We start from the raw sequence: 8,309 nt of genomic DNA on the forward strand, positions 1-8,309 counted from the left end.
TGGTGAGTCTGTTTCAAACTGACTCAACAAAATCCATAATAGCCTCGAAATGTCTGGCTTGGGCTGATCTCAAGAGTCCCAGAAATACAAGGTTTGTTGTGGGTCACCCAGGCTTAAGATTGCTCAGACTTACTGGGCTGACTTGAAACAGGTTCTAGAAGTCAGGAAATTTCTGAATCATCTCCATGTAGGGTGACAAGCAAAACTTTAAATTTTCAGTGGCTTGACAGTTCCACGGACCTTTTCCAAGTTCTCTAAACCATGGAGAACACTTGGGCTTCACCACCGGGTAAGGTCAAAAGATGGCTGATCTGTCTTGCTTGTACTCAGACTGGATTTCTCAATAAGGCAACTTTCCCCCTGGTGTCTTTGGCTCTTAGGATTTCAGTTCCAGCCAGAACCTAAGTCAGGGTAGGAGTACATTTTGAAGAGGAAAAAAAAAAAGAAGAAATGTGTTCTGAATTTCACAGAACAAAGTGGAGCTCTGGTTTGTGGTTGAGCTTGGAAGTAGATGCCCCCCACCCTCTCCCCTCTGAGAATGCAGGGGTGAAATCTGGTCTGCTCCAGTGAAGCTGTGGCATTTGGGTTTAATTTGATAGATCCCCATGTGCCTGCTTTGGTTTGGGACTCAGTTCTGGTCTGACTTTTTTGGCCTCATCCTTCAAGTGTATATAAGCAAAGCAGCCAAGTTTCCACGAGCGTTTACTGAATCATCCACCTCCAAGTCCACTACCATTATACCAGCTCATGTTGTTTATTTACTGCTGTCTCTAAAAATTCAAAAGAATGGGTTAACTGAAAATTGATAGGTTATCATTACAAGGAGGAAGTGGAAAGTTCCACACAACAACAGACTCACTCTAAGCAAAAGAAACAGAACTCTGATTTCTCCTGTAGCCTTCTGGATCCACCCTCTCTCTCGGTTTTTCAGCAGATCAGAAGGATTTTTTGTTTTTGTTGTTGAATTTAATACTTCAATTTTCAAGAAGGAGCCAGCAAGCTTTTTAGGCATTATCCGCCTGGGATGTGCTGAATTAATTGCAGGCTTCATTTTGTAGTAGTTTGTATCAGAGGATGGGGGGCTAGCTCAGCCCGTTTGAAAGTAACAGACGGAGGTGGCGCCAATAATTACATTAAGACCGTGGATATACACTTGCCTTAGGGATTTGGAGTTGGGCTTAATCAAATCTGGATTTGACATTTCACAGCCCACATCAAGGATCTCTACAAAGGCACATCAGAGCATTGCCAACTAGGCCTTTGCTCTCACTTAGAGCCTCCTCCTGAGGAACTGAACAGGCCTTGTGCTAATCTTGTTGATGCTTCATGGCTGCGTCTCTGCCAGGCTGCACAGCACTCAGCTTCTGTAGACCGAAGTTTCTTTCAGTCCATGAAAAAGCATTTACTTAGTGACCATGCCTCAGGGCTTTGGACTAGGAGCTGGGATCGACAGGATGCTCGACCAAAAGGACTAGATCCTGAGCTACACTAGATCACAAATGCTACCATTCATAGATGCTATGGAAGCCCATCCTGTGAATCTAAAGCAAGTTTGTTGTTTTGTTCATTTATGATCCGCCATGTGTAATAGGTAGCATCTGCTGTTGAGTGTAAAGTCCACCATCGTCCTTCTTGTTCTCTACTCATCTATGAGACTAAGGAATAAGGCACCTTCACTTCTCATAGGCAGGTATTTTTGAGGCCATTGTTCTTCAGACTATACTTGGAAAAACAATGGAAAAGCAGAGTGGTGTAAACAGTTCCTGGTAAAGTCTGCACGTCCTGGTGCAGGCTCAAAGGTGGGAGAGTTCATCCCTGTTTAGGGATGGAGAAGGTTCCCAAGTGGAAGACATAGGTCTTGTAGAGTGACTCAGGGTTTCAACATAGTTTGCGTGGTGCAATAAGAGGGAGAGAAAATCCCAAGCAGAGAAGAGAAAAGGTAAAAGATGCCATGGTGGAAAGTACATCTGTTTACGTGCCGAGCGAATATAGAACTGAGAGGGAGAATGACAAATAAAATGTGGGGGAGGTAGGCGGGTGGATCTTGAAATCTCTCATAGGATTGAGAAATTGTTGGTGACCAGCCATTTTGTAGCTGGGGAAGAAAGTGATTATATTTGCCTTTGAAATAGATAGCCCAGGGGCTATACGGAATGGAATAGGAGGTCAGATAGGAGGCAGGGAGTAAGAGGACTCTTCTCTGTTAATGTCATTAGGTGTAAAAATAATAGGTGTGGGTCCTCCCTGGTGGCGCAGCGGGTTAAAGCACAGCACTGAGAAGCTAAAGCCACTTCCGCATGAGTTCGATTCCTGCCTACCCTGGAGGTGACCACATGGCGTGGCAGACCTCTCCTGACCTGCCCGCTGCTCCCCTCAGCAGTGTACTTCGTCGATCTGCCTGTTCTGCTCCCCACTCTGTCTCTGGTGAAGCCTCTCTCCGCCCCTGCACCTCTGGCCTGTACCCCAGTTCTGTATGCATAAATAAATAAATCTTTAAAAAAAAATAGGTGTGGTGCCGAGATACACACTTAAAGTATTCTTTGGTTGTAAAGATGTAAATTTAAAGGAAGTTGAACCACCAGCCACGGGTAGAACTGAAATTGCAGAGAAGTCAAAAGTCTTACAGAAGCTTCACTTTGGGTCTCTTCCTTAGCTACCCTGTAGCTTCTTCCCATCTCCATTCATTAACTGGTTTCTGTCTCTTACATCTGCTGTACACTCTCTTCCAATTCATAATTTCTACTCCCTGGGGAATGTTTAAAGGTACAGGTTGAATTCCTGTGACATAGTGGGGGATAACTAAAAATCTGATCTAGCTCTCTCTTCCTTTAGGTGGTGACCTCAAATAAGGCAGTTGTATGTCAGTGATCGATTGATTAGAGGACCCTGAATTCATTTAGACAATGCTATTCATTGGTGCTTTTTTTTTTTTTTAATTATCGTGTTTTTATGAGAGAACCTGAAAGTGATGAATTAATGTCAGCCTGGAAAGCAGAATGAAGATTCATAAATACAGACTCTTCTCTAGCAAGACTATGTTAATTCAGAATGAGTGGCAGAAACAAATACACGAATATTCTGAATTGTGGAGCATTATAAAGTAGTCAGTCTTATTTTCAAATGGAATTCAAGCTTAGCTCCTGTTAGAATTAGATCCTTGAGGGTCTACTCAAATAAATTATTTAGAGTCATTTATAATGGACATATCAATTTATTTTTATGTAAACAGGCCTTCCACATTTTTTAAAATGGTATATTATCCCACACAACTTTAATATTCTCCTTGCAGAAGGTTAATGCATCATTCATTTCTTTAGTAAACCCATTGCCCCATGAAGTAAACAATACATTTAAAACTCTGCTCTGTCAACAACTGTTACAGATTAAAAATCTGCCTTACTACCTAATATTGAGAGGAGAATATTTTGGCACCCAAAATTCATAAAAATTCAGATTAAGTGATTTCTTCTGTTGGCTGTTGGTCTCAACTTCTTTCTGCAGGACCTAACCCTGTGTCCAAAATTGTAGGTCTTTCTTGAAAGTGGGTTTCAAAAACCTTCAGTTTTATAAACATCTAAAAGTCATGAAAAGTTCTCATTAGTCCATTGGCAGTGTTCCTGTAAACAGCAACTTCCACTCTTCCCCACAAGGCTGAGCAAAGAGAACCCCAGGAGCTTCCCATAACAGACACTTTCCTACAGTTCTCACCCCACAAATATTCTCCTGAAAAGCAAGTCAAAATGGCATCGGCGGGTGCAGCAGACACAGGGATTTGTTCTGGGTGCTTCTCTGGCCTAATCCTGATTTCATTGGGGCTAGTGCTGATTTGGAAGAAATTAGCTGTGCAGGTTTTTAGGCCAGGGCTTTAGAGCTGATGATCTAAAAGTAGACTTCATTTAAGTTCTCCTAAAGGATCTCTGATAAGCTGCAAGGGAGCTCCTTACCTGAATCAACTTGGGTGTCTGTAAAATCATGTCCTTCAAGATTTTGTCCACATAGATTGGACACTAACATTAATTACTTCTTAATATTAATTACTGACCTATCTTCTGATTATTCTGTTCTCTTATAGGGACATCTCTTAACCTACCCCCACTGATTTTGTGGCCTCTTCGCGCACTTCACAGCTCTGGCCTCTCTCTTAGAATTAGACTGAAGGAACAATATAGTATAATAGGTAACTAAGATCTTTGAAGTTTGCAAGTCCAGAGATCAAGCATAGGTTCTGCCATCCAGGACAAGGTGCTGAACTAACTGAGACTGTTTCCTCGTCAGTGAGATGAGAAGCACCACAGCAAACTCTTAACAGGTAGTTATGAGGATGAAAGAGATTAACATGTTTAATCACAAGAACAGCACCTGGTCTGCAAACATAAGCTTGGTTGTGTGGAAACACAATCATATCCAGATAACTGAGATTTTCTCTTCTTTGCATGAATGTTTGACAAACTGTCAATACCATCCACGCATTTGATAGGAATACAATCCCAGAATTTTTCTGACTCTAATGTGCAGTTGGTCCCACCTAGGCTATAAACAGTAGTTGCTGTCACAGTGTTAATGTTGTACAAACCATCTTTAGAAGCATACTATGCACCTTAGTGAAAGCCATATTCATTGTTTGCCTTATCCAGGCACTGATTTCTCACAACAAAACAAGTCAGATTGTTTGCCCTTAGAAATCTTTTCAGTGCTGTTCAGAGACTGATGCTCACCACAAGCATTGCCCCTCTGTATCAGTCAGCATTCAAGTGCTGTAACAAACAGTCCCGATCTTTCAGTGGTTTAACGCAATACTTATTTCACATTAACATTGTATTATCTATCGCTGTGTATTTAGCAGTTTTATTTTATTTTCATGTGCATAATCATGTTTATTTCCTTATAACTTCTTGTTGATAAAGTAACATTGTCTTATAACACTACAGTGATTCAAAAATGATACAGAAATATAGTCTCTGCAGATGGAAACAAAGTGGGGAAGGAAGCCCAAGGATCTAAAGGAATCAGTGTGCTTTGGTGATAGGTATGACTGGTGACATATACCTAAGCAGGTGTGCACCTCATTCCCTAAATCATACACAGGGCTATAAAACAATCTTGACTCAATAAAAAGAAAGAAAAGGAGGGGGGGAAGGCAGAGAGACTCCCAACTCTTCAGGTGTATGTTACCACACCCCACTCACCACCCAGGCACCCCATAGCAGTTTTAAACAACAGACATTTATTGTGTCACACCATTTCTGAGAGTCCAAAAATCCAGGAGTAGCCTACCTGAGAATACTTGTTTAGTGTCTCTCCATAAAGCTGTATTCTACAATCTGCTGAACTGTGGGGGCCCAGGGGGCTGCTGGGGCTGGAGCCTTCCCAAGCTTACTCACCTGACTGTTGGCAGACATCAGCTCCCCTCAGCTGCGGAAGAGAGGCCTCCATTCCTCACCATCTGGGCATCTTCACAGGCTGCCCTAGTGACCCCAGGACATGGCCTCTGGCTTCCCCCAGATGGAGCGATTTGAGAAGACAGAAAATGAGAGAGAAGCAGACAAGAAACTACTGTCTTTTATAATCTAATCTCAGACATAACATAGCACATATATACCTGCTTTCGGTCCCACAGAACACCCCTGTTGACTGGGGAAGATGGGTACACAAGGGCATGACCCCCAGGAGACAGGAACTCTGGAGATGGCCAGCACACAAAGACATGTGTCCTAGTCCACTGTGATTCCCTGGCCAGGAGTGATTCAGGGCAGAGAGGCTGATCCCAGCAGCCTTATTCCAGCACCCAAGCCCTGCCATTCAGACGTCCTTTGCTGTTCTTGGCATCTTCCACCTGATCTCCCGTACCTGGAAGTCTGGCTCAAGGAAGAGCACTAGGCTAGGGGACCTGCCCAGCACAGTCTGATGAACAGACTGGGGCATTGTATACAGTATTTTGGACCACATTCCACTGGTTGGGAGTTAACCTACTAGCAGGAAAGGCTGAGACATGAGTTCCATCTATGACCCTGTAGTAAAAGGGAGTGAAATTTGGTGAATGGATATGGGGCACTCAGCCATACCCTCTCTCTGAAAAGGAGCTGGTACATTTAAACAGCTTGATTTTGGGAGAAAAGCAGTATGTTCATTTTTTTTTTTAAAGATTTATTTATTCATATAGAATTGGGGTACAGGCCATAGAGGCAGAGGTGAGAGCTTCACCAGAGACAGAGTGGGGAGCAGAACAGGCAGATCAATGAAGTACACTGCTGAGGGGAGCAGCAGGCCAGTCAGGAGAAGTCTGCCGCGCCATGTGGTCACCTTCGGGACAGGCGGGAATCGAACTCATGCGGAAGTGGCTTAAGCTTCTCAGTGCTGTGCTTTAACCCGCTGCGCCACCAGGGAGGGCCAGTCTGTTCAGTTTTAATACAACAACAAGGCAAATATGATTGCCCACCACTTTTAGACACAACAACTGATTGATTGCATATTTTCACCTTTTCAGTGCATTGTAGATGCAGCCCCTACTGAAGGGGCCTGCAAGCAGGTGGTGCAGAACAGTTCCTGAACCATTAAGTTGGTTGCTTTTTCAGGAATACTATTAGGATGCTGGCAGAAACAAGTCTTGCCTTGTTTTCCAAGTGAGGGAAGAAGAAAGTCTTTGTTCCCAAGCAAATGAAATACAAATCACAAGACTAAAATTAAGAATGCAAAACAATATATTAAAATGTGGTTTGTGTGTAGTATTTGCATGCATTTTAATATGCATCTGTCATTCCCTTTGCTAAATTCAGTTGGCACAGAAAATATTAAACAACTGAGTACAATTAATAATTAGAGGGGTTGTTTTGAAATGTATTTTAACCCTTTATGTTCCAAACCTCTTGGTCTCTTAGGACTCTGAGGTGTCAAATGAGATCATTTTATTCATCAGATCTCAGCTCTCTGTGACCAAAAAACAATTCACAAAAATATTTGTAATAAACAACAGGATAACACTCAATAATGTAGCATAACTGAAGCCATTCTTAAGAGAGAAAAAAATCGTACCCAAATCTGGAAGCTAGAAGAGGTTTTAGAGATAGTCTCACCTCTCATCTTTCTAAAACTTAGCCACAATTATTTCCTAGAATGTATGAGAAATTTAAGACCACTTTTTCCAATACCCCAATTTGCTGAGCTTTTTTGCTTCAGTTACCTTTGTTGCTGAAGTTTTCAGAGCCGGTTTTACCCTTCTCTGGGGTTGTTTGCCTGGCTTTTGATTTGAGCAAGCCCCCAAAAGAAAAATCACTCTTACGGCAATAGCAAAAAGGAGCCAAATTTCAACCACACTTAGAATCCTCGCACTCTGACTGCTGAGGTTTCTGGACCCGAGAAGAATATATTTCACGAGAACTCGGCTCTAAGTCATAAACTTGAAATACATCAAGTTCTTTGTTGTTAATTGGCACTTACCTCACCTGCTGACCTTTGCCAAGTGGAGCAGAGGGATTTAATGGGGAAGGAAGAAAGGAAAGAGCCCGGAGCTCTGGAAAACAGTCCCAGCCACATGTGATTTTCAGCTGGGGGGCTTCCCGCCCCCCAGAGTGCTAGAGCAACGAAATGGCCTATGTGCTTTCTCAAACCTTGGCTGTTTGTTTGGGGGGTACTGCTTAGGCTGGGGCCTGAGTGAGAACTGCTTCGGGTAATTACGAAGACAGCTTGGAAACTATGGCCTTCTTTGTTTCTGCCTCCAGATGACGGCTGTCTAACCGCTGTTTGTGCCAGTTTTATTTCAAAGCGCTTTTCTTTCCATATTTCAAAGGTCAGTGTGTTTACTGGTGTCTCGAAGGCCCGTGTAGAAGAGAAAGGAACACATGTGGTTGAGTGACAGCACTGGATGAGGAGCGCTGGTTTCGAACACTGGAGTGACTCCTGCACAAGTAAGAGAACTACAATTATTTGACTTTTCCTCCTTTAGTACCAAAGAAAGCAGAGGAAATGAACTGTACCAGTAGGTTTAAAAAATTCTAGAATCTGGTTCAAGAAGAAGAGATGTAGGTATTGCCAGTAAAGACACATTATCAGATACATAGCCAAGAAAGTGTTCACTTCATCTTCTCAAAGTGAAAATATTTCCTCCTTCAGAGAAGACAGACTGGATATTCTAGACTCCCTTGGATACCTTGAGGTTGTTTTTGGTCAAGGATATTAGCACAGAAGATAAAGCAAACCACACTTTCTCAGGAGTCTCAGTTGGCTTTTTGACATCATTACTTAGGACATCAGACTGAGATATCTAAAACATATATATATATATATATATATATTTAAAAACAGCATCAAATTTC

General features: G+C 42.5%; 1 long non-coding RNA gene across 1 annotated transcript; it reads right to left on the bottom strand.

Annotated features, from left to right (window-relative positions):
- Positions 1-3,270: 3,270 nt before the first annotated feature.
- Positions 3,271-7,536, bottom strand: LOC105854763. The gene is made up of 3 exons (XR_001146280.1): positions 7,435-7,536; positions 5,382-5,492; positions 3,271-3,574 (listed from the first exon to the last, which is right to left on the bottom strand). It is a non-coding gene; the product is annotated as an uncharacterized LOC105854763 (long non-coding RNA).
- Between the last annotated feature and the right edge of the window lie 773 nt (positions 7,537-8,309).

This window comes from Condylura cristata, unplaced genomic scaffold (assembly GCF_000260355.1).
Source record: "Condylura cristata isolate star-nosed mole 26May11 unplaced genomic scaffold, ConCri1.0 scaffold00004, whole genome shotgun sequence".
In the NCBI taxonomy this organism is placed as follows: Eukaryota; Metazoa; Chordata; class Mammalia; order Eulipotyphla; family Talpidae; genus Condylura; species Condylura cristata.